Here is an 8,098-nt window from a genome sequence, read left to right on the forward strand (position 1 = left end):
TAGCAGCATCCTTATATACCTCCAGAAAAAGAAATGAGATCATAGTTACCAAGGGATACAAGAAACTGGATAGGCCAGATACAGAAAAAAAATACACATTATATATATATATATATATATATATATATATATATATATATATGGCAATTTTGACCTTCAGTTTCTAAATTTACAAATGAAAGAATCCTTAGAAAAATACAATATTCATTTTAAAAACTTTAAAAAGCAAACATACTGGGGTGTGTTAATGCATAAGGATTCAACTCTTCACTTTTGTGAATGTGTTATACCAAATTTAAATAATCCCTTGTTTTTGAAACTTCATGTTTTTAAATTTTTATATAATTATAAATAAGCCCATGAAAATACACAAAGATATACATCTTTTTGAGTACCTTTGATTTTGTTTCTTTTTCCTTTGAGAGAGAGAAAGAGATAGAGGTGGGTAAAGGCAGAAAGAGACAGGGAGAGAGAGAATCCTAAGTAGGCTCCACACCCAGCATGGAGCCTGACTCGGGGCTTGATCTCAAGACCCTAGGATCATGACCTGAGCCGAAACCAAGAGTCAGACATTTAACCGACTGAACCACCCAGGTACCCTGATTTTGTTTCTTTAGGATGGAGTCCCATAAGTGGAATTCTTGAGTCAAAAGATACCAACAGTTTTAAAAATCTTTATGCTTATTGACAATTATTGGGCAAATTTTTTTTTAATTTTTTTAATGTTTATTTATTTTTGAGACAGAGACAGAGCATGAGCAGGGGAGGGGCAGAGAGAGAGGGAGACACAGAATCTGAAACAGGCTCCAGGATCCGAGCTGTCAGCACAGAGCCTGACACGGGGCTCGATCCCACGAACTGTGAGATCATAACCTGAGCTGAAGTCGGATGCCCAACTGACTCAGCCACCCAGGCGCCCCAGCAAATTTTTAAATCTATTTGAACACCAGTTTCTTAAATCATGAATTGTAAATAAGACACACCTGGAAAGATTGTTAAAAGTACTAGAAACAAAAGATCTCAAAAATAACTATTTACTACAAAGATTTTCTCATTTTTACTAAAGTGTGGATTTGTTCCTGGGGAAAATAATTATCAATATCCTGGATGAATTTTATTTTTCTGATTTCTAAATAAGATAATTGTCATTGTCAATGATGAAAACTATCTATGATTAGTACACTATGGTCAGGGTACAAATATTTACAACCACCAACAGCACCAGGCTCTTTCCACATATTTCCTCCTGTATCTCCACCTGCAATGGCTCATGTAACTTTGTGTGGCAGTGCTGATATCACAATATATAGACAAAGAAATCAAGGCTCCAAGATGAAGTAACTCACCCTAAGTCTCCCAGTTAAAAGGCAGCTTTACCCCACTTGAAGCTCATGTTTCTCCACGTGCTATGATATTAATCATGCACTGTGTGATGAGAAAGAGATTGTTCAAATAGGTCATAACAGGCTTCATCTTTAAAATGGCATCTGAATTAAGTCACGCCAAGATGAGGAAAAAAATCCAAAGGAGAACAAACACCAAGAACTAAAACCTTATAGTGGAAAATTACATTGATTCACTGAATAGCTGCCTTGTGGCAGCCACTGTCCCAGGTGAAAGATGTAGATTAAAAAGTCTCGATCAGCAAGAAGTTCATAAGCAGGTAAGACAAACAAGTAAGCAAAATTATCGTATCGATGTGATAACTACTGTGTTTGAATTATGCCCAGGATGTCATAAGACTTGAAGGACAGATACCTAACCCAGTGTAAGAAAAGGAGCTACCCAGGCTGCAACTTGCAGGATGAGTAAATATACACTAAGCAGAAAAGCATTCAAGTGAGAGCATTTTATGCAGAGAAAGTGGTACATACAAAGTTGTGAAGGTGAAATAGACCACGACCCATCCTCCAAGGTGCTACAGGTTCAGAATTTCTGGAGCCCGAATGGGTTTAAAGAGATAGCATAAAATGATGCTGGAATGCTACCAGAGCCAGACCACAGTGGTTCTTTTTTGCTATGGCAGAGGCTTGAACTTTATCTTGAAAATGACTCATTCCTTTATGGATATTGCTAAATCCTTTATTAGAATTACTTCTGCAACAATGGTGCCAATAACAGTAACTGATGCCTAACATTCATGCTTTATATTAATAATCTAATTCTTAAAACAATGCTATGAGATAAATATCATTATTATTATGTGCCAATCATTGTGTTAGTCTCTACTGATAGAACAGTGAGCACGAATGTCATAGATATTAAATAGAGAAAGTTATATTCAGATTTGCATTTTAAATGATCATTTTAGCAGGGATTTGGAGGATGACATTGAAAAGGCTACCTGGCAAGTTGAAACCGGTTATAAAATATCTACTGTATGCAGACAAGATATTATGAAGACTGGATTTAAGGCAGAAGAGGTAGAACTGAAAAAGAGGGAATAGATTTGAGAGCTACTTAAAAGCACGCCATGGTTACCAATTAGATATGGAAGATCAGGTGACAGGAAGAATCTGGGATGTCAACCAGGTTCTGGCTTTCGCTTCTGGGTGGAGGTAATCCTCTTCTCTGAAATGGACAAAACAAGAGGAAGAACAGATTTTATACAGGAAGGTCATCTCTTCAGACTAGAAATGCAGATTTCAGAGTCATAGTTTAAAGGCAGTATATCCACAGACATGGATATGAATGAAATCACGAATATAGGAAAAGCAAGAGGAGAAGAGGGATGATAATGAACTCTAACAACAGTTTAAGAAGCTATGGATAAATCATTAGGAGTGCTGGTATATGTATGGCAGAGATCTAAAGCTGAGAGGCAACAATGTATATTTGGAGTTATCTACATGTAAATGGAAGTTGAACCTGTATGTGAAAATAAACTCCCTAAAAGAAAGATTATCAATTGAGTAGGGGAGGATAAAGATGAAATCAAGGAAGGTATCTACCTATACTCTGTATGTACAGAAGACCTTCCTAATGAAGATATGATAGTCTTCCAGAATATAAGAAAATATAAAAAGAACATTTCAAAGGGCAGAATATGGCTTTGGGTTGATCTAATTATACTCTCAGCCTCCCTTATTTCCTTCCAGATCATATCACCCAAAAGCAAGAGAGCCAGCTCTAGCCAAATGCCACAACCTTGACCTTGGAAAAGCATGAAAATAACTGATGGGCATGAAGAATCAAATGCCTAGTCTTCTAACCAAAAATCACTAACCAACTATAGACTCCATTTCTAGGCTCATCTAAATTTCTAGCCTAAATACCCATTTCTTTATATTCCTTTTGATATGCAAAGCAACTAGCTAAAGATTTTAATTGACATTTTCAAGAACAAGTCATTGAATCTCACTTGAAGTCTTCAAATTGAACTGATATGTGGAAAATTAATCCTGTGGAAACTAGAAAAGCTGTTTTACATGTGACATGGAGAAAAGACAATCTCAGCTTCACTTCGGCTGAGGGGGGAAAAAAAACTTTTTCTATCATAAGTTTCTCCAATTTAAGGAGAGATAATGGGTTGGAAACCGTTTTCACAATTGCTTCTAATGCTATTACTGCCTGAGAAATAATACACCAAGACACTCCTGGCTGTTAGATATGCTTTGTTAATATACTATTCTAAAGTGAAAATGTTTAGGGTTCATCAATTATAAAGGAATAAACTTCTACCTTGTTGATGGTGAAACCAAATATACTTTAGATAGATAGATAGATAGATAGATAGATAGATAGAGATAGAGATATGTAGATATATATATCTATATATATACATATATTTTGTTATATACATACATATACACATATATATAAACAATACTTATGCTGTATAAACAATCTTTTTTCTCTACTTTAGAGCAGAAGTACTGTATGGAGATAGTAATCAACTGTAATTATTGCTTTTGAAAACTCAAGCTTTAAAACCCACAAAATACTTTAAAAATAAATGCAGGAAGCTTCATAAAATACATTTTCTCAATTCAACAAAGAAAAAAAAAATCAAACCAGTTAGGACACTCAAGTGTTATTTGCAGCAATCATGATAAGTCAATTTGGGCTTAAACCATGATTGTTATAAACACTCACAAAACATATTATTTACCAGATGGCAATCTTACTCAAGCAAACATATAAAACTTATGTTTCATTATTATCAAATAAGGATGAACTTGCCACTGGGATAACCTCCAGTAGTTAAACAAACACATCTCTGCAAAATGAGTGCCATGGTTTCTATCATTGGATAAGTATATAGAGTAAAGGAACCATCTTAATATTTAGCAGCACAAGCTTATATTCAAGAACCAAAGCATACAGCTAAAAACATACACATGAAAGATGTCATATTCATGTCTGTGCTTAGACTTGTGTTTTCAGTTTCTTAGCAAAATGTTATTGCATTTTAGTATTTAGAAAAGGAACAGTCTGAAATTATGACCTAAGCTAAAACATCTGTATTGAATAATTATTAGTTGATATTATGCAATGTATAAAGCAATCCTCAGACTTTCTTGTTACTGCCCCCTCCACCAAATACAATATCAGAATCTATCAGACTCTAACTCTGGTGGAATGCACACTGTAAGAGTTGTACTAGGCACCTGGGTGGCTCAGCAGGTTAAGCGTCTGACTCTTGATTTCGGCTCAGGTCAGGATCTCACGGTTCATGAGTTAGAGCCCCTGTCAGGCTCTGCACTGACATTAGAGTCTGCTTGGGATTCTCTCTCTCTCTCTCTCTCTCTCTCTCTCTCTCTCTCTCTCTCCCTCTCCCTCCCTCCCTCCCTCTCCATGTCTCTCTGCCCTTCCCCCGTGTGCTCTCTCAAAATAAATAAATAAAACCTTAAAAATAAAGAGTTGTACTTTATGAGTTATAATATCACAGACTAATGGCAGGATACTAAAGGTCTGTTTGTGATGAATACCAGATTATTATATCAGTGTGTGTGTGTGTGTGTGTGTGTGTGTGTGCACGCATGCACACAAGTGTGTCCGTGCTCACACACATGCACTAGTCTGGTTGAAAAGTGATCCTTTTTGTAACTGAAAATCATATAAATTTTAAAATAGTTTCAAAATTAGTTTTTTACTGTGCTACAATGAAAATGAAATGAGGATTGAAAGCTTCCTTTGCTTATGTGTTTCTTGGTCACAGGCAATACTCTCAAACAAGCTGTTACTCAGAAACTCCATTGTAATATGAGGCGGACACTCCTTGAACTTATACAAGCATGGTGAAAGTTCAGAGGTATTAGGACATAGGGAGCCATGGAAATAGAGACCATGGACAAAAACTGAGACCACAGACAGAAATATCAGGACTCTGAAACAGAAGTGATGGATCTTTCATCCCCTCATTAGGTCTGCAAGGCCAAAACCCAAGCACTATGGAATGACCGACTGTAGAGCATTTATGCCCAACAGGACAATAAAAAAAGTCCAGATTGTCCACCCACCCACCCCCACTCTGCTACCTCACTGGTTGCAATACCTTGTGCTGAAAAATCCTGAGTTAGTGGCTATAGCAGAAGTTGGTAAACTGTCTGCTTTTTGAATACAAACACAGCTCTTCCACATGAAGATAACATAAGTAAAGAAACAAATTCTGGGTTTTGACAAGTTAAATGGCTATCTGAAATTAGAAAAGTGTTCTGAAGATTTTCCTCTTCCCCACACTGTTCTCTAAAACTAATAGGTAAGGGCAGGGACTTCTCATTGGATTGCATCAAGGCGAAAGACAATCTCTCTCCATAGAGGAGTAAGCAGGCACTTCACCTGGCAGAACATTTCACCATTGAAGGAAAGATTGCCTTTAGATTCCAACTTCCTTGAGGGTCGAGTCTCTTTCTCTGTTACTTTCTGAATGGCACCTAAAACACTGAGGACTTTCAAAGAATATTGGTTTGTGACAGACAAAATGGATCACTTACACTGTACATCAGTACCAAAAACTTTAATGCACTCAAACAAGGTCATTTCATCGTTACCAAGGAGCCAAAGAAAAGAAAACTAGAGAGAGAGAACCTTTTTGACAGTTGTTCCTTTACAAGTACTCTACTAACATGGACCAAGATTGAACGATGAGTCCAGAAAAAACAACAACAGAGTATGTGATGTGCTCACAACCTCTAATACCCTGATAAATTTACTTGGGGTATATTCTTCTTTATAAGATCTATTAGGCACATTTCTAGCTACTTAGAAAAAAGGTAAATGACCCAGGCAGGACATGTGGCATCACAACCAAAGACCAATTTTTAAGTGGCTATTTTATATACATAATTGAAATGTATACTACTGTTGGTCTTTCTTCTTTCCCCTCTATTTAACTGCTGGTGCAAATATTTATAAAACTGATAACACAATTGTAGCACCTAATAAAGACTTCTATTATTCATTGGTATTATAAACATATTTCCTTTATATAATTAGTGTAGCTTCATTACAAAACCATTTGGAAAGCCATCTCCCATAATTCCTCCACCCTAATACAGTTCTTCTCAGTTCTTCTCTCTTTCCGAAGGTGATGAATATGTCACATGAGAAAATAGTTTTTAGCCCTCACTTACCAGCCTACCAGCAGTCACAAAGCCACTCTCCTTCTAGTAACAGAGCAATAGAAAATTCTCTTTGAGATAAACACCAGAAGATCGGTTTTTAATAATGAGCCATCTTCATATAATTGCCCAATGAGTGCAATCATTTTGATAATTCTAACTGAATTTTCTCAATTGCAAAGACTGATATTTCTTATCAAAATGAAAAAAAAATCATTTTATGGCTACAGAGAAGGAGAAATTGAACTTCTTCCCCTACACACTTTACTCCCTTGTGGACAGAAGGGATACAGTGAACAGTGTTTCTCTCTGTTAATGTGGCTTGAATTGCTGCAGTACATTTGAACAGGCTCTCTCCAGAAGACCGCTGGGAAATATCATCTATATACATTGTGCCACCCATTCTCATATACATCCCTCAGTGCCCCTGGTTAATAATGTGATATTTCCCTAGATAATGAAAGGCACAGAACCATGACCCTTTTAAGCAGAAGGATGGCATGACAATGTAAGTTCTGATCTGCCATGAAGGTAGGATACAGTAGCCTTTCCTCTGCTGCAAATTCAACTATGTACGTGGTTAGCCTCTGTTAGTCAAAATCTCAATGCCATCTCTGAACTTTGCCAGGTGATTCTCTGCTGGTACTGAAACTGTCAGTGCTCTGAAGAGTCTGAGTGTGGGGGGTTCTTTGATATTTCCTATCTCCATCAGTGAAAGAGGAACAGCACATGGGAATAAGAGTACAAGGATCCAGACTCTAACTTCATAGCAGGCCACCTTCTCTTGCCAAACCTCAACTTCCTCATCTGAGAAGGGGGTTGGGGGGTGGAATACTAATGCTCATTTCCTGAGGTTGTCATAGGAATCTGAGACAATGTAGCCTTAAGTATTGTATACATTCTTGAGAATAGTGTACACTTCTATTATTGAGAATATAATTATGATTTATTAGTGTTAGCACACCAGGTTAGGGCTATTGTTTTCTTGGCATGTTTAGAACTAGAAAAATCAGAAGATAATTCCTATTGATCTCATAACAAGTACAGAAATATAAAGCTGAAAAAACAGCCACTTATAATTAAGTGGCTCTGTTCTCTCTAATTTTTAGAGTACAATACAATATTGTAACTCTTTACTTTTATTAACTGCCAAAATCAATCTCAGAACCCATTTTCCCAATACTCTGGAATAAAAAGGACAGGATTTTTTTCCTTAGACACACAGATGCAGTTTCATCTACATGCATGCATTTCAGAGGCATTATTTAAGCCATAGTGCATACAATGAACAAACTGTAATCATAACTTTGTCCCAACTCAATTACAAAATGAACTCATAACTTAGAGCCCCGCAATAAATATCTATTTCCAATTTTAGGCTGATCATTAAATATGGTTCACACTAGGAATCTTAAATGAAAGAATGTTAAAATTCACTTGCATCACTTAGAGCATATTGATTCTGATGACTATTAATCCACATAAAGCAAGTGGTACATCAACAGAGACAACAGCATTTCAGGAAAATTCCACTC

General features: G+C 36.5%; 1 long non-coding RNA gene across 1 annotated transcript; it reads left to right on the plus strand.

Annotated features, from left to right (window-relative positions):
* The first annotated feature begins 1,347 nt into the window (after window positions 1–1,347).
* On the plus strand, window positions 1,348–6,403 carry LOC147582510 (uncharacterized). The gene is made up of 2 exons (XR_015249209.1): window positions 1,348–1,663; window positions 5,162–6,403. It is a non-coding gene; the product is annotated as an uncharacterized LOC147582510 (long non-coding RNA).
* Window positions 6,404–8,098: the final 1,695 nt, after the last annotated feature.

The sequence above is a fragment of the Puma concolor genome, chromosome A3, assembly GCF_028749965.1.
Source record: "Puma concolor isolate L17-30 chromosome A3, mPumCon1.1.hap2, whole genome shotgun sequence".
NCBI classification, from domain to species: Eukaryota; Metazoa; Chordata; class Mammalia; order Carnivora; family Felidae; genus Puma; species Puma concolor.